Source organism: Protopterus annectens, chromosome 10.part0 (genome assembly GCF_019279795.1).
Source record: "Protopterus annectens isolate FY-2018-M chromosome 10.part0, PAN1.0, whole genome shotgun sequence".
In the NCBI taxonomy this organism is placed as follows: Eukaryota; Metazoa; Chordata; order Ceratodontiformes; family Protopteridae; genus Protopterus; species Protopterus annectens.
The window spans coordinates 648,870,158-648,895,724 of record NC_056744.1 but is presented as its reverse complement, the minus strand read 5'-3'; the positions used below and the strand labels follow the sequence as shown (position 1 = coordinate 648,895,724).

Here is a 25,567-nt window from a genome sequence, read left to right as displayed (position 1 = left end):
CTTTGTCGTCGGTTTTGGGCCTCGGCTGTCTATCTCTCTCCTTTTCTTTGCATTTTTTGTGAACTCCAGTAGTTAGATGGCTATCCGACGATATTTCTGGATAATTAAACCGGTGTCCAAAATAGTTTAAAGCAAAATCATACCGATGCTTAATAATGCATTGGTTAAATCTAGCACAAAACAGACAACCAGCAACGTTGTGATCAGGGCCTAGGCAAGGAATACAGTAAGAATGAAAGTCCTTATGAGGTATTTGCTTTCCACAAGAAATACAATTATTAACTTTTTCTGACATCGGTCTGGAGCAAGAAAAAAGTTTCCCCAACGGGGTACTTAACTTTATTGAAGACTCTGGATCTGAAACTCAAACACGAAAATCTCAGGAGTCGGCCGACCGGCACTTGCGAACTGTTTCTGCTTCGGGCACCGCACGGCAAGAAAGACTAAAGAAAATGGCATCGGCCGCATCTTTTATACCCCTGACGACCTGACGTCAGGGAAGGGGCGACAGCAGACGACGCAGGACCCAGGACTTTGGAATTCAGGCCGACTGAGGGCAACCTGCCAGCAGGATTACCCAAATGTAATGACTGCAACAGTGAAACTCGAAGAACATCAGCAAGGGCCCTAGTATAGAGCCTTGTGGTACTCCAACGGTGTTAGGCAGAAGATTAGAGAGTTTGTTCAGCCTCAGGACAGCCTGTTGTCGACCATTCAGGTAGGACTGAAACTACTGAAGGGCTCTAGTATCTAGACAGAATGTTTGCAGGGTATAGATTAAAAGTTGGTGATCAACCATATCGAATGCCTTGGAAAGATCCAAGAAGAGGGCTGAGGATATATAATTATTGTTGCGATTATGGTTTATGGTGTTGGTAAAGGCTAGCAGGGCTGAAGTAGTGCTGTGATGAGGACGGAAGCCATGCTGAGTGTCTGTCATAAGGTGATTCTGGATTAGCTGGTGCATGAGTTGTCTATGAATACATGTTTCCATAATCTTTGCAAGTGGAGAGAGTATAGCTATTGGCCTACAACTGGAGAATTCAGTAGAGCTGCCTCCTTTGTGAAGTGGCATTACATAGGATATTTTCCAGTTGGTGGGAATTTTAGCTTCTACTATGGTTCGATTGATTAGTATTGAGACGGGGTAAGCAATAGCATCAGCTGATTTTTGTAGGTACTCGGCATGGAGTTGATCAGCAGAAAGTGTAGTGGGCTTTCATTTTTTGATCAAGGTATGGATAAGTGAAGTGGCGACTGGTTGGAAGCTGAACGTAAGTAGGTTTCTAGGGGTGGTACTTTCAGGACCAAGGGAGCTAGGAGGTAGTTGGCTAGCTAGGGCTTGAATTGTCTCAGTAAAGAATCGGTTAAAACTGTCAGAAACATCTTCAGGGGTTTTATCAATACTAGCAGCAGGGATCGGGGTTGAAGTTTGTCCAGGATGTAGCAGATTATTTAAACCTGCCCAAAACCTCTGAGGGTTATTTTGATTTACTGTCTGTAAATTACAGTAGTACTGTTTTTTGTCTTGTAAAATGGATTTTTTAGTTTAATTCCTGGCTTGCCTGTATTTAATGTGATCTTGGGGGTCTTTAGAAGAACGCCATAAAGCCCATGCTTTGTTTCTAAGGCTAATTTTGAGTTTAGACTCTTTAGAGAGCCATGGCGGAGTTTTTGCCTTTGTTCTTTTTGAACGAACAGGTGCATGCAAATCAAGGCTCTCAAGGAATTTGTTGTTAAAGTATGCTACTGATTCTCTAAGGGGAGGTGTTTTAGAATAGACCAATTACATGAGTTTAGTTCTTGTTGGAATTTGGCAGGGTCAAAGTTTTTATTGTTTCTAACCTTTCTGAGTAAGGGTTGTTGGGAATTAATGGCTTTGTGCTTAATTACATATGTGAGAAGGTGATCGCTTAGGCCATCAGGGAGGGTACCAGAGGTGTACAGTTGGGGGTGACTACTTATGAGTACCCAGTCAAGTATGCTTTCTTTTTGGTTGGGTTTACCTATCCTGGTAGGGGTGGATATGATTTGTGTAAATGCATGCAGGTTAATATGTGTGGTTGGGGATTCTGAGGAACAGCTGCCCCAGTCTATGTTAAAGTTTCCAAGTAGTAGGGTTTCTTGGGGGTAGTGACATGATAGCCAGTGCAGGATATCTTCAAGTGTAGATGTATTGTTACCTGGGGGAAATGTACATACAGATGATATTAAGGCATTTATTTTTATTAAGTTGCAATTTGGTGGCAAGAATCTCTGAGTTATTACTCTGAGGTGGTTGTATTACATCTATGGTGACATTCAACTCAGATTTATAGAGTACATCTACCCCACCCCCCTTCCTGGAAGCACAATCCAGCCTGTGTATGTTGTATCCAGGTGGTAACACTTCATTGTCTGTAGTGTTAGATTTTAACCAGGTTTCAGATAAACAGTGAATGTCAGGGGAGTGGACATCCAGAAGTGCATGCAATTCATGTACCTTGTTATTAATGCTTCTTATATTGAGATGACAGGCTAGGAGAGACTTAGTTGGCCTATTAATTGTAGGTTTGTAGCTTAGATTGCAAGTAGAGGGAGTATGTGTAGTCTGAAGTGGGTGGGCCAGGGTTGGGGTGAATATCACCACCAAGTATTAGGTTAAGTCTATACTTGGTGATGAATTTCAGGAATTTGTTTATTAGTTTGTGGTAGTGTTTGGCTCTAGAGCTAATGTGCCTGGGGTTGAGATGTTGATAGACTGAACAAGATGTTGGATAGGACCTGGTACTAAGTATGGTTGAAGGTGGGAGGATTTACAGCTGGGGTGATAGTATGGCCTTTCGGGACCTGAAATCCCGTGAGAAACTGGATTTCATACAAGGTAAGGAGGTATGGTGCAAACAAGAGGGCTAGTAAAGAAGAGTATATCATTATTTGTGATTCAGCTAGTGAGTTAAGGAACTGTTTTACCTGGTGATGCAACACCAGAAGATAGAGTGGTAAGGTAAAGGTACTGCAAGCAAGGGGGATGGGAGAATGCCAGATGAAAGCAAATAGGTGCTATTAAAATGTAGGTAGAAGAATGGGGGTGGGAGAAATTATCCCAGATGAAAGCAGATAGGATCTAGAAAGTGGGGGAGTGGCTATAGTACTTTAAATTTAGAGGTACTGGGGGCAGGGAGGGGAGGGAAGAGAGCCAGAGCGTAGTGAGGGCGAACATAGCGGGGCTATTGCAGTTTACAAGGTTTCCTAAGGTGTCCTAAAGCTATAAGGTAAGTATTATAGCTCTTAATGTAAGACTCAGTTTACTTAAGTTACAGGGGAAGGAGGCAAACACTCAAGTAGAAAAAAAGAGCCCTATGGCTGACCAAAATGGTGACCTGCTTAATTACACAACACTGTAAGTGAAAGCTTAACAAATGCTTTTGTGTGCAACCTACTCTGCTTAAATGCTGAGATAAACTGATTTTGTCATGGTGACCAATTGCAGTCCTGTAGACTCCGTTTTATAGGTAAATGTAGAGTTCAATCTGCTTAAATACTGAGAGAAACTGATTTTGTTATGGTGACCAATTGCATGCAGTCCTGTAGACTCTGTTTTGTAGGTAAATGCAGAGTTCAAACCAAGTCACACCAGGTCAGCCAAGGGGGGAAGAGAGAGGGAAATCCTAAGCACCTAGATTTGAAATACATATACTATATGCATTCTGAAAATGGCACAGTACTTCTAAGGTGTATTGTGCTTATCAGAACTCTGCAGCAGCTTCATTTAATAATAAAAAAGTCTGGCTGGTTTATTTCCTTTCCTGTATGTCCTCTCCCAGTTTACAATTACCCCACACATGCAGCTTCACTTTTCTTTTTTCTGCTACATCTGACATAATGCTTAACTGTTTACATTCTATGTTGACTGTTCTACACTACTCCCTTTTTTGTCTGATCAAGTCTCATTCTGATGAGATGAAAGCATTTCCTTTCTGCAGCTGGGTACACTATTCTTGGATGCACGCTACTTTTTACTGCAGGGTTGCTTTGCCAATACTCCAAGCATTTCCTTCTGCTATACATTCATATCTCTATCACTCATGTTCTTTCTCCCCCTTATGTCCATTAAGTTTCAATCTATTTATGACCTCTTCAATTTAATGTACTAACTGCAACAATCTTCCCCCCACTCGTTATTATTGGGCAAGGACTGCGCGTTCTTTTTTACGTATTTGACATATTCTCTTATGTATCAGTTATACCCAACTTTCCTTCTGAAAGTGGTTACCGCTAACTTAGGTGGTAACTCCTTTAAACACCACTCCCCTGTTTCTTTACTTCTTGGGTTGCTTTTTACTTGAAATTCCAAAAACATGCATCTGGAGGGTTTTTCCCCAGGCTTCCACTGAAAAAAGGGCTCTGTTGCAGTCAGACTTTCCCAGTAAACAATGGTTTTAAATAAATAAGTAAATATGAGCAAAGGGAGCAAACAAAACACAGCAAGCGCATTCCATTACTACCTTATGCTGAAAAACATCACTGTCACTCTTTTTAAAAAGCCACCAGTAAAAACCAAAGTTACCATCCAACTTAACGGTCTCACATATAAGCTACTAAACTTCTCCTACTGCTCATTCCTTGTACATACTCTACATTACAAACAAACTATGCTATGCGCATGTACAGAATGGCAAGTTCTCTAGCTAGAGATAAATTCACAAAAATATAGGGAACAGAACCTTCTCCAAGCTGGCATCCAATGCCTGGAACTTTATACCACAAGATATCCAGACAACTTCTTGACTCTCTAAAGAAAGAATACAGGCACCACTGTTTTGACATGAGCTAAGGATTACTCCAAGCAGCTAGCTCATGCTCTCAAAGCCATCCAGTTTTATTCCATATAAAAGTTACTTGAAAAGTCATAATCTTGTACACATGTATGATAAACAAACGGTTAATTGTAACAGTTAACGTCCAAATGTTTGTTATACAAGTCATTCTTAAGCACCACTAGATTATAAATTGCTCAAACTTGTGTATTCATATTATCACACAGCTAATACTCCTTTGTGTATGTACACTTCATATCTCACTCACTCACTGTACTATATGGTACAAGAAAACAGTAACTGTTTGTCAAACCTGTAACTGCCTGTCTGGTCTGGGTCATGACTGAAAATGGTCTGAGGATCGGACCACCGACCTGGACAACAAAGACTTGTGTGCAATGGCTAATAAGGTCTTTTTAAATAAAATAATGATTTCATGCAAAAATAAAACCTTTAAGAGTATCACACATCTAATATAATGTTTGTGCCCTTACATCAGTTCAGCTGTTAAAGGCGTGACGTGATTGTGTGGATCCACGGACAAAAGATTTCCTGTTTCAAATTTGTCCTAGGTGCAAGTTCTTTTTAGTGTTTTGCATCTTTAAAAGTATAATCTCCCAAAGATACATCTGCTTCTAAAGTGCAATATAAGAAGTCAGTTTGCAATTGAAACATGGCTGCCCCTTCCCCCATGGGGAGATGACACACAGGAGAGTCACCACATGCTGACATACACACAAAAAGTGAAAGCAAAAAGTCACAGAACATATACAGTGACACCAGGAATATTTCAAGAATAACATTACTCATCATGAATTACTTCTGTCATGGTGCCCGTTACATGACCTCAATGTACTTAAAAGTCCAAGAAGACACTTGAGGTAGGATACTTATTAAAACACATGTTTATTTAATAATACACAATCTAAAACACCAACCCATTTGACTTTGCAGCTTCAAAATAAAAATAGAGTACCTTATTTACTTCACATTAACACTGCTCGGTCAACTCAGTCCCCCAATAAGCCCATCAGAATTCCTGTTGGTTAGGATGGGCCTGTAGGTCACAGTATGCTGAAAGGGTTGAAGGTACAGCAGCCCACCAGCACAACTTTGCATTGCCATTAGTTTCCCAATTTGACCACTACAAAGGGACATGATGTATTATCAAACAGCTGGCCTAACAAGTAGTATTTCAAGGTACAGAGGCTCCCTTTATTACTAAACACTTTCAGCAGCTAAGCATCTCTGCTCTGTACTGCTCAGATCCCTGACAGTATAGCATATAAGGTGTACCTCATCTTGAATGTCTTGATATAGCACTGGCCCCAAACCTACAGCTGATGCACTACTGGTAGATAATGTATGCTCTTTAGTAAAATCAGAGTTACCAGCACAGGTTCAGAAAGTACAGTTGTGCAAGATCTTACCATAATGGTAGATGTCTTTCTCTTCACTGTTACAGTATTCATTGCAGTAGGGATCCTACACAAAGGACGACTTGATGTCCGGCCAGTATACCAAAGCCTTTAGGTTGCTTCAAGCTATACCGTACATCACACATATGTTCCCTGCATATAGCATAGGGCATAAAAGTGACATCCGGATGTACCATCCTCAGAAGTGAGAGCCCCAGTAAGAATGTCAGTCCAAGAAGTAGAGAGGTAACCAGTACATGTAGAAGAGAAAAGGTCCAGGGGAGGGAATGAATACTGCAACAGTGAAGAGAAGGACATCTAGCGTACACAACTGTACTATATCCACCCATTTCACTGTTGCAGTATCCATTACAATAGGGAGAATGCAAAAGTCAGAAAGAAGAGAGGGAGGAGGAGGACCAGCAGAGCTCTCTAGGAACCCATGAAGGATGATCTTAACAAAACCAGCTCTAGCTTTGGAAAATCCATCCAACTTATAGTGCTTACTAAATGTATGCACAGAAGTCCAGGTAGCTGCCTCAAGAATAGAGATAGTATCCAAACTCTTGAAAAAGGCACCAGAAGAAGCTACATCTCTAGTAGAATGAGACTTGGAAGAAGGAAGGCCCTTACCATGAAAGGAATAACAAAAATAAATGGCTTTAGGAAATCAGACACAGCCAATCCTAAGGACCTAGCATGAAAGGATTTACAAAAAGTCTTAGTCTTATTCAAATAAAATCTGAGTTGTCTATACACATCAAATGTGTGCAGCACCTTCTCATTGGCCGACTGCTGAGAAGGGAAAATGTGAGCAAATTAAGAGACTGATTAAGAGACAATTCATTCACCACCTTAGACATAAAAGAAATATTAATATGAAGGGACACCTTGTCCTTTTCGAACACCAAAAAAGGAGGACAAGCCATAAGGGCTTGAAGCTCATGCACCCATCTAGCAGAAGTAAAGGCTAACAAAAGTAGTCTTCCCAAGAACAATGCTGTAAGGCAGCTGAAGCTGCAGGCTCAAAAGGAGCCTAGATCAATTTTTCTAAAACAAAATTAAGATCCCAGGGAGGAGGAACAGGCTTCCTCGTATGCCTAATAAAAAGAATGCCTTTAAGAAATTGTTAAGCTTAAAATCTAGAAGCTAAAGGAGGTGATAAAGGCAGATAAGCAGAGATGAGCAGTTCACACAAATAGAGAACCAAAGGAACATCCACAGAAAGTGGATCCAGGTTACAAGACAGACACCAAATAAAAAAACTCTTCCATTTCGGTAAGTAGGACCCCTAAGCACGTCCTCAGAAAAAAGGTGTCTATGTGGAAGTAAACAGGTGGGGATGGATGAGAGATCCCTTGTCTTGTGTGAGTAGGACTACTCTGTGAGGTAACTTGTAATGACTGTCCTTGGCTAAATGCAGAACAAGACGGAAAGTACAGTTGTGTACACTTACCATAAATGTAGATGTTCGAGTGTATTCACTGTTGCAGTCATCACATTTCAGTTATTCCTGCCAGAGTAGCCCTAGGCCAGCCCGAATATCAGACTTAGTATTTCTGCATCGGTTGCTGTCGCTTGAGGACTGACGTCAGGTCGTCAGTAGTATAAAGTAAAGCAGCCGATGCCATTACATCAGCTTTTCTTGCCCTAACCTGTCAGGAGCCCCCAAAGTAGGAGGCCAGGTTCTGGTGGAAGAACCCCACCAGCGGAAAATAAATACCAATATATCCCTTGTAAGGAAAGGAGAAAGTACAGTTTTGTACACTTACCATAAATGTAGATGTTAGAGTGTATTCACTGTTGCAGTCATCACATTTGGGTTATCTGCTTGCAGTAGCCCTCAGTCAGCCTGATTAACAAAGTCTTGGGTCCTGGGTCCTGCGTCGGTTGCTCTCTTCTTCCATGACATCAGGTCGTCAGGTGTATAAAACATGCAGCCGAAAAATGATGAAAGGCTCCACTGCCATAAGAGCCTGTAATTCAGAAATCCTTCAAGCTGAAGTGACTGCTAAAAGGAAAGTTGTTTTCCAGGAGAGAAATTTTAAGTCTGCAGTAGCAGCTGGCTCAAAAGGAGGGAGAGTGAGTTTCTCCAATATAAAACTGAGGTCCCAGGCAGGGGTTGGAGCTCTCCTGGGTGGTCTTAAGTTTTAGGCCCCTCTGAGATACTGCTTTAGCAGAGGATGAGAGAAGATGGGAGGTTCTGTGTTGTAATGAGCTGAAATGGCTGAGGCATGGATTTTTATGGAAGAAAAGGACAGGCCCTTATGAAGCATCTCAGTTAAGTATTGCAAAATCTGAGGAATGCTGGGCACTGCTGTGCTTATCCCTGGAGATTGATCCCAGGCACAGAATCTTTTCCATTTGTCAGCATAAGATTTTCTAGTACTAGGTCTTCTTGCCTCCAAAATGACATCCATCACAGGTTTGCTGAGGGATGCCAAGGGTGAATTTAGGTGAATAGCCATGCTGCAAGATTCAAAGTTTGGAGTTGAGTGTGCAGAGTTTGGTTGTTCTGCTGAGATGGTAAGTAAGGTGTCTGAGGCAGGTGCCACGGTGGAAGGTGTGACACACTGCGCAGGAGTGGGTACCAGTGTTGGCAAGGCCAGTCTGGAGCAATCAAAATCATTTTTGTTTTATCCTGTTTGACTTTTAGTAGAACTTTGGAGAGCAGAGGCAGAGTGGGAAAGGCATAGACTGATAGTTTTTTCCAGCTGAAGGACAGAGCATCCACTTTTCAGGCTTGTTTGTGATGAGTTCTTGTGCAAAATTTGTTCAACTGATAGTTCTGGGGTGAGGCAAAAAGATCTAGGTCTGGGCTCCCCCATCTGCGTGTCAACATGTCGAACATCCATGGATCCAGTTTCCATTCGTGAGGGTCCATGAGATTTCTGCTTAGTTCGTCTGCCAGAGTATTCAGCTTTCTTGGCAGGAATTCAGCTTGTAGTTGTACTTGATAGGTCAAGGCCGTGTTCCACAATACCATGGCTAATCTGCAAAGGGGGTAGGAGTGAGTACTCATGTACCACATAACCGTGGTGTCGTGTGTTTTTATCAGTAATTGTCCTGGATGAAGGTAGTCCTTGAAGGCTGTCAGTGCATTTTGTATGAAGGTGCATTTGATTTGGGCTCCATTTGCCCTGAATGCACTTCCCTGCCAGATGAGCTCCCCAAGCATAGTCTGATGCGTCTGTAGTTAGGGTTTGGGCGGCAGGGGGTGGTGTGAATGACAGTCCCTTGTTTTGGTGGCAGGCCTCTGCCCACCATAGGAACTCTAGTTGCAGGCAAGGTATGATAAGAATCACTGTTTCCAGGCTGTGACAATGTTGACTCCATAAACTTTTTAAGTACCACTGAAGTTTTCTCATATGCAGTATTGCATATGGAATTAGAAGAATGCAGGAGGCCATGAACCCCAAGGCTTGCAGAATTTGTCTTGCAGATAGCAGGGTTTTTGTGGCCACCTGTTTGAAGTAAGTCACCAAATTAATTTGCTTTTCTGGCGTAAGGAAAGCCATCTGGGCAGTTGTATTCAAGCTTGCACCCAGGAATGTAATTTTTTGAGAGGGAACCAGTTGTGATTTCTTTTCGTTTATGGTATACCCTAGACAAGTTAGAACCCTTTATACAAACGCCAGATGTTGTAGAAAAATATCCTTGTTTTCTGCCTGAATTAGACAATCGTCCAGGTATGGATATATTTGAATATTTCTTTGCCTGCAAAATGCAATTACTGGAGCCAGGCACTTTGTAAAGACCCTGGGCGTAGTAGATAAGCCAAAAGGCAGTGCAGAGAACTGGTAATGCAAGTAGCCTGCTTTGAAGCACAGGTATCTTCTGCAAGATTCCCTGAATGGGATATGCAGGTAAGCCTCTTTTAAATCTAGGCATCTTTGCCTAGCATAGGAAGTAACTGGTGAAGAGTCAGCATCTTGAATTGTGGAAAGTCCAGAAAGGTGTTTAGAGTAAATATGCCATGATTTGTCTTTTCTGGGTACCAGGAAAAGTCTTGAATAGAAACCTTGCCCCTTTTCCTCTTCTGGTACTGGTTGAATAGCCCCCATGCTCATAAGGGAAAGTACTTGTTTCTGGGCCTCTGCCACTGATTTTGGGGCAGGTCTGGCCATCTGTTTGGAATTGGCAATGTGTGGAAATTAAATCTGTATACTGGGATACTATATGTAAAACCCATTTGTCGTGGGTTATAAGTTGCCAGTTTCTTGCATGAAGAGCCAGTTTTCCCCCCAAAGGGGCAGCTAAAAAGTAAGTGCTTGGTAAGTGTAAAGGGAAATAATTTCAACTGCTTACCATAGGGAGGTGTCTTGTTGTTTCCAGATTTGGAAGAGGAGGCACCCCATTGTTTTGTTCTGAAAGTCCCTTGGAACTGAAACCTGGTGCCTTTGGAATATCTGGGTTTGACTTGAGTGGCTCTCAAAGGAACTGGAAAGGACCAGTTCTTAGTAGGCCAGTGCCTACTAAATCTTGGAGGTTGCACCTGTAAGAAATCTTTCACAGTTTGCATAGATTTAGCTTTATCTTCTATCTTTTTTAGAACTTCTTCAGCCTTATTACCAAAGAGATGGTCCTGTTGTAAAGGAGCATCCAACAATTTCGCTTTAATATGATCAGGCAGAGTTTGCTCTTTGAGCCAAGCATGCCTTCTTAGCACAGACCCATTTACAGCAGCCCTGCAAGAGGCCTCCAAAGAATTAAAACCACATTGCAAAGTATGTTTTCCAACTTGTTCAGCTGAATGCAATAGATCCTGTAAATCTTTATTTTCCACACAGTCAGAAATTAACATCATTTTCTGTTTAAGTAGTCCCATGATATGCTGTTGATATTTAAGCATATGAAATTGACAGTTTAAAGCCCTGATTGCCAAGGTTGCAGAAGTGTAAGCCTTCTTACCCAATCTATCCAGTGCCCTGGAATCACCATCAGAAGGGGTAGGATTTTTGCCTTCTTACCCCATCTATCCAGTGCCCTGGAATCACCATCAGAAGGGGTAGGATTTTTAGCAGTAGAAGCCTTAATGCCCTTGGGACCCTGAGAAATGGTTTCAGGATCTGCAACAGGATTTTTGAAAATAAATTTGTGGGAGTCAGAAACCCTGTAGTACCTGTCTGGCTTACAAGGAGCCGGAGGCAGAGAATCAGGAGCCATACTAGATTCTGAAAAAACATCATCACCAATGTCTAGAACAGGAGGTATAGCCAAAGTCCTATGCTGAGGAAGAAGAAAATCCCCAAGTCTCTTTTTAGATTCAGAAAAATACTGACTTTCCCAGTGGAAATGTTCCCTTAGGGTATGAAAAGTTTCCCCAAAAGAAAAATCCTCAGGGGGAGAAGCAGAAGGAATGGAATCTTCTGCATCAGAGTCCTCATAAGCAGGTATAGACAATTCCTATTCAGAAGAAATAGACTCCTGTTCAGAAGATTCATAGTCAATATCTTGCCTAGGCCTCTTAGAAGGGGGGGTTGACTACCCCTGATCAGAGTAATTAAATCTTCAGCCATTTTGATCATTTGTTTCTTAGGCATAGGGGCCTATACATGTGGCCTAGGCATCGTTTTTTTAGACCTAGGTCGAGATTTTGGCCTTAGTTTTGAAGACGGCGTCGGTCTAATATACCAATCTGTAGGCCTGAAAACACCCTCAGAAGCCGGTGCCTGCACAGCGGCTCTGGACCCATCCAAGGTAGAGACAGCCGCAGGTTCCACAGTTGAAGCATCTCACCGCATATCGGACTCCGAATGGGCCTCAGTAGAGGCCTGCGAATCTGAAGTAGCGGGTATCAGGGGCTGTGAAAGCGCCTCACTGAGTACTGGTGAACTGGCGACTGGCTTAGGAGAAGCATCATCGGCAGCTGTGGACCTAGACGGCCTGTTTCTGTCTTTATCTTTGCGTTTTTTCAGAATATCGGTAGTCGGATGGCTTACCAAAGACATGGTTTAAATAAGGCACAAAACTGACAGCGAGGTACGTCATTGTCAGGGCCTAGGCAAGGAATACAGTACGAATGAAAATCTTTGAAGTATTTGCTTTCCACAAGAAATGCAATTATTTACCTTTACTGACATCGGTTTAGAGCAAGAAAAAGTTTCCCCAACAGGGTACTTAGCTTTTAGTTGAAGACTTTGGTTCTGAAACTCGAAAATGAAAATTTCAGGAGTCGGTCGACAGGCACTTGCAAACTGCTTCTGCTTCAGGCACCACATGGCAAGAAAGACTGATGTAATGGCGTCGGCTGCATGTTTTATACCCCTGGCGTCGGCTGCATGTTTTATACCCCTGACGTCACGGAAGAAGAGACAGCAACCGACACAGGACCCAAGACTTTGTTAATCAGGCCGACGGAGGGCTACTGCAAGCAGATAACCCAAATGTGATGACTGCAATAGTGAAACACGAAGAACATCAGCAAAGAAGAATGGTAATAAAAGGGGAAAGAGAATAAAGGGAGATGGAGGGAGGGAAACCAGGACTGTAACAATGAATACACTCGGACATCTACATTTATGGTAAGTGTACACAACCGTACAATGTTCTTCATGTTTCACTGTTGCAGTCATCACATTTGGGTAGATTCCCAAAGCTGAGGAAATGGGTGGAGGCAGTCAGGCTGACTAGGATGCCCTGCAAGACTGCAGAGGCAAACCCTGCCCTGGATTTGGAGAAGAAAGGCAGGTGGTAATGCTTGGTAAAAGTGATGTCCAGGAGGCAGCCTCCAGGATGTCCCTGGTGGGGACTCCTCTGAGGAAAGCTGCTGACGTGGAGGCTGCTCTGGTAGTGTGTGTCCTGACCCCCTTGGGGGGAGGCTTTCCATGCTGTTTGTAGCAGAAATGGATGCAGTGTGCTATCCATTTGGAAATGGTTTGCTTGGAGATGGCACTGCCTTCTGCCCCTGTAGCAAAGCTAACCAGCAATTGATCAGACTTTCTGAAGGATTTATTCCTGTCCAGATAGAATCTGAGCTGTTTCTGGTGCTGAGCCTTCTGGCTTCTGTGATGATGTCAAGGAAGAACTTTCTTGCTTAGCACAGATTCCTTGTTGGTTATGGTAGAATAAGCCATGCTGAGAGCTTGAGTGTCTGAAGGTCTGGGTACAGCACTGTCCCCCCTCCCCCGGGATAGCAGGTGAGGTATCAGAGGTAGCTGCCAAGGGGGCTGGACAGAGAGGCTGCGCAGCAGTGGGTACCAATGCTGTCTGGGCCAATCTGGGGCAATGAGTATTGCTTTTGTTTTTTCCTCTCTTAGCTTGATTAATACTTTTGGAATGAGAGGAACAGGTGGGAATGCATACACAAAGAGGGTATTTCAAGGGAAGGTCAGGGCACTGGCCTTCCAGGCCAGGTGATGGTACTTCCTGGTGCAGAATTTCTGTACTTGGTAATTTAAATGAGAGGCAAAGATGTGTAGATAATATGCAGAAAAAAGTCACTGTGGATTTGCCATTCATGTGGGTCAAGCAGGTTTCTGCTTAAGTTGTCTGCTAGGGTGTTGCTGATGCCCAGTAGGTATTGGGCTATAAGATGTAGCCTCATGGATGAGGCTGCCAGCCGCAGGTTCATGGCTAGTCTGCACAGGGGGTAAGATCGAGTCCCTCGCCGTTTGTTGATGTACCACATGACTGTGGTGTTTTCTGTTTTTATGAGAAGAACCCCTGGTTTGAGGTAGTGTTTGAAGGATGCCAGAGAGGTTTGCACTGCTATGATTTCCTTTTGGTCGTTCGGAGCACAGGCCTGGGCCCACCAGAGGAACTCGGATCTTATGCAAGGGATCACAGGCAGGGAGGTGTCCAGAGGTTGAGTGTGTAGACACCATAGGTTCTTTAGGTACCACTGAATTTTTCTCATGTGCAGTCTGGCCAGAGGTACCAAGAGGATGCATGAGGCCATGTACCCTAAAGCTTTCAGGAATTTCCTGGCAGAAAGCTGGGTTTGGGAGGCCAGAGTAGTGAAATATTTTGATAGGAAACTTTGTTTTTCTGGGGACAGAAAAGCCATTTGCTGTTCTGTGTCCAATAAGGCTTCCAAAATATGATTTTCATGGTAGGTGTCCTAGTAAATCTGTACATTGTTTTGTCTGCAAAAGGCAATGGCAGGAACTAGACATTTGGTGAATACCCTGGGAGCAGTAGATAAGCCAAATGGCAAAGCAGAGACTTGAAAGTGTAACTATCCTGCTCTGAAGCACAGGGATTTTCTGCATGATACCCTTATTGGGATGTGCAGGTAAGCATCCTTTAGGTCTAAGGTGATCATCCAAGCTTTGTTTGGCAGCATAGGTAGAAGCTGTTGTAAGGTAAACATTTTGAATTTTGGGATTACCAGGAAAGTATTGATGAAGGATAGGTCCAGGATGGGACACCAAGTTCCCTCTTTACAAGGAATAGTCTGGAATAGAATCCTTTTTCAACTTGTTCTGGAGGCATGGGTTCTACTGCTCCTAGGGCTATTAGGTTTTGCACTTATTTTAGTGCTTCTGCCTACTGGTTTGGAGGTAGGTTTGGGTACCCTCTTGGAGGTGGTAGTTCTCGGAAATTGAATTTGTACCCCCTGAGCAATGATTTTTAAGACCCATTGATCTTTTGTTATAAAATTCCAATTTCCTCTGCAAAGAGATAGCCTTCCTCCTAGCTTCTGGTGTGGTGGAGGCAGGCAAAGCTGGGAAAGGTAGTCATTGAGAGTTTTTAGCATACAAGGTTGTTTTTGAACTCCCTGCTCTAGAGTTAGAGGGGGGCCACTGTTTAGTTCTTTGCTGGCCCTGAGTTTGAGCCCTGGTGGGTCTGTCCCTATGGGTTTTGCCTTGTGCCTGCCTGTTTGATGCAGGAAAGGACCAGTATTTAGAGTGAAAATTTCTGTTGAACCTAGGAGGTTGTACTTGAAGGAAATTCTTTAACAGTCTGCATCGATGTTGCTTTGTCTTCGATCTTTTTAAGTACTTCTTCAGTTTTCTGTCCGATCAAGCGGTCTTTGTCAAGAGGTAAAGCCATGATTTTAGTTTTGACATGATCAGGAAGAGGTTTTTCCTTCAACCATGCATGCTTTCTGATAACAGAACTTGTCACTGCTGCCCTGCTAGAAGCTTCTAGGCTGTCAAATCCACAGTGTAAGGAGAGCTTTGCCACCTGAGATGAAGAGTGCAGTAATTCTGCTATCTCTACTATTGGAAAAATCTGGTAAAGCAGAAATTTTCTGTTTCAAAAGTTCCAAAGTGTGCTGTTGATATTTTAACATATGGAACTGACAGTTGAGAGCCCTTACAGTTAATGTTGCAGAGGTATATACTTTTTTACCCCATCTGTCCAGGGCCCTGGATTATTTGTCGGAGAGAGTAGGATTCTTTGCAGAGGTAGCCTTAACTCCCTTTGGTCCCTGAGTTATCACCTCTGGATCTGCTATAGGATTTCTGTAGAGGAATTTATTTGAGTCACGTACTCTGCAATACATGTCAGGTTTTCTGGGGGCAGGTGGAAGGATGTCAGGGGTAAGGCTGAATTCTTGGTAATCATCATCTACCACCTCCAAGATGGGTGGGATGGCCAAAGGCCTAAACGACGGGTAGGTCTAGAAACTCTCTTAGTCTTTTCTTGGATTGAGGAAAATCTGTTGATTCCCACTGGAAATGTTCCCCGAGGGTGTAGACAGTCTCCCCAAAGGAAAAGTCCTCCGGAGGTGATGCAGAAGGAATGGATTCTTCTGCATCTGAGTCTTCATAGGTAGTAAGAGGATTTTCCTCTTCAAAAACAGAGGAGTCATATCTTTCTGAGTCTAAATTCAAATGGATGCCTGGAGTGGCCTGATTACCCCGGATGAACGTGATGAGATCCTCCACCATTGTAAGCATTCTAGTTTGAGGAAGGGGAGGAGTACTGCAATGGAGTCTTTTTGCTGTTTTCTTTGGAGTGGGTCTAAGTCTGGCCTGAAAGGTATCCCCCCTCAGTGCAGTTAGTCGGAAGAGAGGGTGAAGGCCTTGAAGTGAAATCTAAAGTGCAAGCGATATCCTCAGACGTCGGTGCCTGCTTAGCGGCTCCGGACCCAACCAAGGGCGAGACAGCCGAAGGCTCGTTAGACAATGGAGACATCTGCGGCATACAGGACTCCGAAAGGGTCTCAGTAGAAGCCTGCGAAGAAACTAGGCATCGGGGCTGCGAAAGCGCCCTCACTGAATTCTGAAGAACTGACATCCATCGGAAGGCTTGGCCTTAGGCGGTCTGTCTCTGTCCTTATCTTTACGTTTTTCAGAAGATCTGCAATTTGCTGACTGACGGATGCCATATCGGTAATCAGAGATGGAAGACTAAAATAACTGGCTACAAAAAGAGCTCTATGATGACTAGTTCTAGCATTAAAGAGGGCACAGAAATGACAGCGGGGTACATCGTGATCTGGGCCTAAACAAGTGATGCAGTAAGAATGGAAGTCTCAGTGTGGTATTTGCTTTCCACAGGCGAGACAGTTATTGACTTTTTCGGACATCAGTTACTGCAAGAAAAAGGAAGGATCCTCAACGGGGTACTTGGCTTTAGATGTTTTCAGCTGAAGTTCAAAATCTGGAAACAGCCGACCGGCACTGTTGCGAATTGCTTCTGCTACGGGGTCCACAGCAAGAAAGACTGAGGTAATGGCGTTGCCTGCTCTCTTTTATAGCTCAGACAACCTGACTTCACCCAGCAAGCAACAGCCGATGCACAAAACCTTGACTCTGGAATTCGGACCGACTGAGGACTACCACAGCATAGATAACCCAATGGTGATGACTGCAACAGTGAGAAATGAAGAACATCAGCAGGAACAGCAGAAGATCTAGGAGAGTCCATTTGCAGAAGCTCATAATACCTCTTTTGAACCTCAAAAACCTGGGTACAATACCATTTAAAGAACTACATCATTCTGGAGATTGTGCCCCTAAAAGAAATTTCCTAGGAAGGAGTGTCAGAACTTGTGGACACTTCTTCCTCAGACGCATAGTCCAAAGGAGAGGGAATCTGAGATGAATAAGCAAGAGATTCCTCATCTGACTCCACCTCGTCTTCAGAGGAATCCTTTCCCTGGGTCTTTTGAGGGGAGTAGAGTACCAAGGGAGAGCAGGAGCAGAAACTCTATGAGGTTTCAAAGCCATCAGGGCATTAAACAACCCCTGTGTAGATCAATGTGTATGCATGTACCGTTAAGAAACTATCTAAGGGCTTGCACAAGTGCATAAATACTAAGCATGTGTGAGCCTGACTGCCATTTTGTAGTAAGCTGTTGAGATGTAAAAATATATGTATATATATCCAGATCGAAACAGGCCGCCAACCTCTAGTCATTACCTTGAGAAAGCCTATGCATACAGCTCCAGCCAGATTGCAACGTATGATATTCAGATTGCAAAGAAAACAGAAATTATGTACTCACCATGACGTTTCATGTGTGTTGAACAGCTTCGCCTTCATTCTTACTAGGATGGGTTTGGATTTGATCCTCGGATCTGACTTGGCCTTTATATCCAAACTCGAGGTCTTCTACCAGCTTGTGGCTAAACCCTATCCCTGCATACACCATGAAACCCCCTCAGATCTTGTTTGCAGTTGCATAGTAATATGAAAAATAATCACAACTGAATAACTCGCACAGCAATGAAGAAGGCCACAGAACAATGGTATCCAATTGTACCAACTCGGTCTTCCAGGAGTAAAAATGGCTGGGGGAATGGAAGGCAGGATGTAAGAATGAAGGCGAAGATGGACAACACACATGGAACATTATGGTGAGTACATAACTTCTTTATGTGTTGTTGTCCTATCTCACACCTTCATTCTTACTAGGATGGGACAGCGTCCCTAGCACAGTCTTTCTTTGGTGGCTCAAGGGAGAATATTCTTCAGAATCGTGTAACCAAAAGAGGCCCTGTTCCTGGAGGCCAAATCGATTTTGTAATGAGTGATAAAGGTATGTGGTCTTGCCCAAGTTGCCGCACCACAAATGGTATCAATTGGTAGTTTAGCCAAAAAGGTGGAAGAGGTTGCAATGGCTCTTGTAGAGTGGGCTTTAATTCTTTTGGGAAGATCTATGTTTTGTGACTTATTGATGAAAGTTATGCAGTCTGAAAGCCATTATGACAGTGTCACCTTAGATGCTGAAGTACCTTTCCTTGTATCTGAAGAAGAGATAAACAGCTGGTCAGATTTCCTGAAGAGCTTAGTCCTGTTTAAGTAGAAACATAACTGTCTATGCACATCTAGTTGTTGTAACCTGTATTCTGCCTTATTCCTGTAATTTGGGTAAAAGACTGGCAGCTCTATAGATTGGTTCAAATTTGAATCTGAACATACTTTTGGCAAAAAGGAAGGGTTTGTTCATAAGGACACCCTGTCTCTATGGAAAAGAGAACGGGAGGGCTTTATTGACATGGCTTGTAGCTCCGACACCCTTCTAGCAGAAGTAACTGCTATCAAGAGAATAGTTTTCCATGTCAAAACCTTGAGTTCGCAAGATGATGCTGTCTTAAAAGGGGGAAAAATTAAACAAGATAGGATGAAATTTAAATACCCTGGTGCTGTGGGGTCTCTGATAGATGGTCTTAGTAATAAAGTGCCTTTAAGAAATGCTTTGCATAGTCTATGAGCCATAATCTTGAGACCAGATTCACCTAGATGAAAGGTGGAGATCGCTGCTAGTTGAACTCTAATGGCAGCCGCAGCTGCCCACTGGTTGAATAAGTCTGCTAGGAATTCTAGGATGGAACTGACTGGGGCAGAAAAGGAGTCAATGCGGTTATGAGCGGTTCATAAGGAGAATCTTTTCCAAACCTGGCTATAGTTGGAATCAGAGCAGCCAAGCTGTCAGTTTAAGGGTCTGAAGGGATGGGTGGAGCGTTCCTGACATGCGAGTCAATAGATTGGGAACTGTGTCCAGAATCAAAGGATCCTCCCAAAGATGAGGCCACAAGAAGGCGAACCAGATTTGACGAGGTCAGTATGGAGCGATGAGTATCAAATCCCTTCCCAATCAATTGGCTTTTCAAAGTACTTTGGGTATTCGTGGAAAGGAAGGAAAAGTTTAGAGGAGACCCAAGGGCCAATCGTGAACAAGTACATCGCTTGGTGACTCCCCTGTTGGGGAAGAAGGGCAAAGTAGCTGCTGCATTTGGCATTCATGAATGTTGTAAAAAGATCATAGCAAAGCTGGCCCCATTTTTGTAAAATGTTTTCCGCTACTTCCTGTTTTAGGGATCACTCATGAGGCATCAGAATCGCTCTGCTGAGTCTGTCTATCATGTTGGATTTCCCTAGGATGTGCATTGCTATCAGAAAACGTTGGGAGGTTGCCCACTGTCATACTCTCAGGGCCTCTGGACAAAGAGGGTATGATTTGGTTCCTCCTTGTTTGATGTTGTCTGTTGAATTGCAACAGTTCCCAGCTGAACAGTCCTGGAATGCTTGCAACGCTAGAAGCACCACTCTCGTCTCTAGGACACTGATGTGCAAATGAGCCTCGTGATCCTGCCTGGTACCTTGGACTGTCTTTCCAAGATATGCCCCCTCACCCTATCTGAGAAGCATCTGTGGTCACTGTGGCCAGTGATTGAGGAAGCACAAAAGGTCAACCTAGAGTCACAGTGGAGTAAAGTAACCAATGAAGGTCCCTTTTACAAGTTTCTGTTATTAATATTCTGTGGGACATCGGCAAGTCCTGCAATGACCACCGAGCGGACAGAAGCCACTGAGGAATTCTCCTATGTAGACGTGCTAAGGGTATCAAGGTTATTGCTGCTGTCATGGTCCCCACGACTTTTAAGACTGTCCTTGCTTGAGCCCTTTTCTTCGAGAGATTTAAAATCTGACGTCGAACTTGAACTCTTTCTGGGAGAAGTCTGGCCACCATGTTTGTTGAATCCAATTCTGCTCCTATAAATACAACATGCTGAGAAGGCAGTAATGCAGATTTCTCATAGTTTATCGTAATTCCTAGGCGAGACTAGAGCTGCAAGGTGGTGTCTCTTGCTTTTATTAGTGGATGCTCGGTGGTGGCAGTTAGGAGCCAGTCATCTAAGTATGGAAACACCCAGAATCCTAGGCGTCTTTCAGGAGGTCTCTCTGTAATCTAGTAAAATGGGTATGGTAATTCAGCAATCTGAGGGCAAAAGTTACTGAAGAAAAAATCCGGTTTCCGTATCTGTCCATTGTGTGAGACTCCTTGTTCGGTGGATGAACAAAAGAAGATGTCTCTGAGAGTTCCTTCTTGGTGGCTGCTGCCACCACCATAGCATCTACTGGGACACCCTTAGTTAAAAAGGTTTCATCTGGTAGGGATGTAATGGGCGGCACAGTGGTGCAGTGGTTAACATTGTCACCTCACAGCAAGAGGTTCTCTGGTTCGATTCTCGGCTGGGGTACCTTCTGTGTGGAGTTTGCATGTTCTCCCTGTGTTCGCGTGGGTTTCCTCCGGGTACTCCGGTTTCCTCCCACATTCCAAAGACATGCATCTGGAGCATTTCTCCCCGGGCCTCTGCTAAAAACAGGCTCTGTGGAACCTAGTCGGACATTCCCGGTCAACAAATGTTAAATAAAAATAAATAAAAAAATATAAACTTATTTGGCCTCCTAGGAATAGGTTCCACTAAATCTGGAGACTCCCACACATTCCGAGAAACCAGGTCCATAAGTTCGTCGAAAGGTGGAGACACCCAAGTGGAGGAAGGGTGAGATCTAATGGCCTTCAGGTATACGGACTCCTCTGCTGAAGGATTAGTAGACTTCCAGCCACCTCTCGGTTTCAGAATTTCTAAGATGTCTCCAAAGGAGACATAATCAGGAGGAGACTGTGGGAACCCTTCAGCTTCATCGAGGTCCGTATCAGAAGTGATGAACTCCTCTGGGGGGTCTAAATGCTTCCTCTTGCATAATTCTCTTCTGAGGGATCTCTTTGGAGGGGTACTCTGGAGAGGTTTCAGAAGAGTGGGAGAGTGCCTTGTGGGTCTTCCTGAGACCTAGGATCCCCGTGTCCCTGTGGATGCAAGGATATAAAGGCAGACACCAGTGCTTTTGGGGGTAGAATGTCTGCTGGAGATGACAGTGGAACTGTCTGTGGAGACAGTACTCTAATCATCACCTCAAAAGCCCCCCGTCCCCGATCTGAGGATATCCCTGGATCTGACAAAGTTGAGGGGAACCCCCGGAATCAAGGACAACAGGCCTGAGGCTGAAGTTGGAGCGGAGCTCACTCGAGCCAATGCCCCGAGAGGCAAGGTCGGATCAGAAAACTGTCCAATCCGACTCGCCTCCCTGGACCTGACTGGACAGCGTCAGCTCTTAGACTCCTCGAGCTCCGATGGAGTAGAGGATGTCAGAGCAATGGTCGGATCGATCCCATTATAGGTCTCTGGTCCGATGGTTCCACTAATATCAGCTAAGGACCTTCCAACTCCGAAGATCGAGGTCGGATTGGAGCAGAAGGGGAAGATGTGGTCAGATCTGAAGCCCTCGGGGTTGGATCCAATAACAACTTGGCCAGCGCCGGTGTCTTTAATAGCCTCTGTACCACCTGATCCACATAGTCATTGGATAGGCTCCTGGAAGACCGAGTGGAGGGGGCTGGAGATTTGGAATGTTGAAATATTGGTGATCTTAGAGTAGAGGAGACTGGCTCTGCAAATCAAACTCTACCACCACCGAAACAGATTTTTGGATCTGACAGACTTGGGATCTGGTGTTGAAATTTGGCAACCTTTTTTGATGGCCCAGATAGAGCACTAGAAGAGGAAGATCTCTTCCCAGACTTGTCTGATTTAGAAGTTGGAGATTGGTCAGTCTTTGATGAACCTGGGCCCTCTTGTAATGTTTCCGAGAAGGGGATTTTCAACAGTTCTCTCAGTATCAGTTTTTCCTCTCCAAGAGAGCTCTGTGATTAAAAGAATGACAAATGGAGCAAGACTCCTGGAGATGGACCGCTCCTAGGCAATAGGCACAAATTGTGTGTATGTCAGTTAAGGACATTTTCTGTCCATATTTTTCACATTTTTTTGAAACCTGACGGTTTCAATTCTTTAGAAGACATCCTGAAAAAGGGATAGTGACAGAGGAAATTAGCTAGAGAAGTAGTTTTTTTAGAACAGCAAAAACTTACAAGAGCAAAACTGTACTAGGGAAAAAAAATAGTTACAGCGGATGAAAGGAGGGCACAGCCCTCTAACGACTAAAAAGGAAAGAGAGAGCCCTCTAACAAACAGGCTAAGGAGAAGGCAGCTCTCTAACTTAAACTGTTTTTAACTAAGTTCCTGGAAGAGAAAAACAAGAGAAATAAGAGCCCTCTAAGTTAAATGGGCTATTAAAAAACTCTAAGTTAGAAGCTGGGAGAGGGACAACAAGGCCTAAATGGAAGACTATGGCCAACAGCAGAAAAATAGTCACAAAAAAGTGGAAAAAAAAATAACTAGCATAATAACTAGCTATTTTAGTTAAAAAAAAATAGTGAAAAGTAAGCAATTGCTAACAGTAGAGATTATAATAAAGAGTATACTTAGCCACAGCCAGTAGAACGAGCACCCAATCTTGTCTAGCAGCAAACGAGATCTGAGGGGTTTCCTGGTGCATGCTGAGATAGGGTTTAGCCAAGAGCTGGTAGAAGACCTCAAGCTTGGATATAAAGGCCGAGTCTGATCAGAGGATCAGATCTGAACCCATCCTAGTAAGAATGGAGGCGAGACAGGACAACATGTGTATAATTTCACTCTTGTCTACAAGAAAGGCAAACCTCTTTATCTTGCCGATACCTTATCTAGATCGCCCAGAAACACCACTGAACAGCATGAGAATGAAAACCTTGATTCTGAAGCCATGGAAGTGAGAAATTTTTCTTCCACAAGTTTAAATGAGCTTAGAGATCAGACAGCCACAGATCCAGTTTTACACAGGTTCATCCACTTTATCAATCAAGGATAGCCGTCAAAGCAATGTAGTTTACCTAAAGTGCAACCTTATTTTCCATACAGAGATGTGATTTTGTCTGACAAAGGTATCATTATTAAAGATCCAAAAGTTAATTGTTCCAAAGTCCTTGCAACAAGAGTACATTACTGTCTTGCATCATGGTCTTCCAGGAACAGACTCTACCAAAAGAAGGGCAAGAGGACTAGTATTTTGGCCTTCTATGTCACAAGACATTGACAGAGTACTTTCATCTTGCTCCAAGTATAACAGTACTAAACCACATCAACAGAAAGAACCACTTCAGCTAAATCAGATTCCTGAACTACCTTGGTCAACAGTAGCTACCAACATTTTCGAGTGGAATAGTCAACATTATTTGGTACTAGTAGACTCTTATACCAATTGGTTTGAGATTGCCCTACTTCCTAACCTAGCATCCAGTACGGTCATTGCTAGAATGAAGCATCATTTTGCAGTCCATGGTAGTCCACACAAAGTTATTTCTGACAATGGGGCACAGTTTACAAGCCAACAGTTCAAAAGATTTGTCGAAGAATGGGACTTTACTCACGTCACAAGTAGCCTAGAGTATCTGCAATCAAATGGTTTGGCAGAACATGCAGTTCAAAGTGAAAAAACAGCTACTAGAGAAAAGTCACAACAAGACAATAGCGATGTTTTCTCTTGAATCTCAGAAATATTCCTCATGATAAGCATCTTGGTATACCTGCTCAGAGAATTCTGTCGAGACAAACCAGAACCACATTACCAATCAGTAGTCAATTATTGGTTCCATGTGTCAAGAACAACATGTCAGTGAAAACCAATCCGTTGAAGAAGCATTTAACCCAGAAGTCCTACTAAGATAAGACCAGCAAACCACTCAAGCCATTACAAGAAGGAGAAGGTGTAGGGATGCAAACGTCCAAAGGTTATGATCGGACTGAAGTCATGAAGAATATTTGTCCAGAACTGAGATCATACATTGTAGAATCACAAGGAGCAGAGTTTAGGTGGAATCAGAAACATTTGATGCCTGGTGTCCACGCCTACACTACAGCACATAACCTGTGAGAAAGACTGTCCATCTCAGAGTGAGGTGTCCAGTGTTCCAGTTCCGGAGGAAGTTCCAGAGAATATTCCCATTCCTGTGATTAATCCAGAAGTTCCTGATATGAACTGTTCACTGAAGACTGCCCCTGTTGCTAAACCCAGTCCAGATTGTTATGTTGCCAGATCCGGTTGTATTTCCAGACCATGTTATAGATACATGGCAACTTGGAAATGAACATTGTGTTTGCTTCCAATGTCTATAATAATGCATGTCTAACTCCAATGTTGTTTTTACTAACAGCAATAATTTTAAGAGGGAGGATGTAGATCAATGTGTATGCATGTACCTTTAAGAGGCTATCTAAAGGCTTGCACAAGTGTATAAATACTGAGCAAGTGCCAGCCTGACTGCCATTTTGTAGTAAGCTGTTGAGATGTAAACATGTATGTATGTATGTATGTATGTAAGGTCTGTCTGTTAATCAGTTCATTTATATTTTATGATGCTGCTATCCATCCTGATTTCTATGTAATAAAGCATCTAAACGAACTACCCCACCTGCTTGTCATCTATGTTAGAGAGAGACAAGCGACACCCTGAATGAAATTCTGCCATCCACTCTGTGGGGGTCCTTAGGAGCCAGAGAAACATGCTTTGTTTTTTTTCTTTTTTTTTTCTTTTCAGAGGGACGTCCGTCTTGTAAAATTTAGAGGCCTCAGACCCCAGACGGCATTCAAAAATTATAATCGGAAGTTCCTCTCTAACAAAAATCTGAGGAACACCCCCTAGGCCCCTTGAAAATAAATCAGCCATGGGTCCTGCTGAACGTCCAAAGTGGATGTCTGTAAGGTCTCCAGGGATGTGTGTGAGGTTGGATCCATGCCAACCTCTGAAATGGTTACGGTAGAGGAATCCAGTGGTGGAGCCAGGCAATCCTCTGGGTTTTCACCTGACTTAGGAGAGACGTCAAGCACAGGTAGCACAGCAGAAGACTTTGACCTAGATTTCTTGGCCTCTTTCTTCACAGATGGCTGACCCATGGAGCGAGAAGTTCTTCCACAGTGTCTTTTTCTAAAGGCTTAAAATGTTGGTTCGTCAAGTACAAGGCCAAAGAGGAAAGCTGACCACTTTGGAATGAAAGCCTGATAAACAGAACATGATGTATGTTCATGGAAAGCACCGAGACAAAATAACGTGACAATCGTTACAGGGAATTTGTCTCCTTCCCTGGCATTTACCCTTTCTGGATGACAAGAACCCCACAAACAACAATACAAAAAGAAAAAAGACGAGCAAAAAAAAAAAAAACCCAACAGGGTAGTTATCTGAAAAGACTTGGTAAACTAGCAGAAAGAGCAGGAGTTCAGACCAATGATCAA

The 25,567-nt window shown here is 43.4% G+C and overlaps 1 protein-coding gene across 5 annotated transcripts in view; it reads right to left on the bottom strand.

Annotated features, from left to right (window-relative positions):
* ACOT11 (acyl-CoA thioesterase 11) overlaps window positions 1-25,567 on the bottom strand; it is a 506,836-nt gene that overhangs the window by 402,615 nt on the left and 78,654 nt on the right. The gene's annotated exons all lie outside the window — the stretch shown is intronic.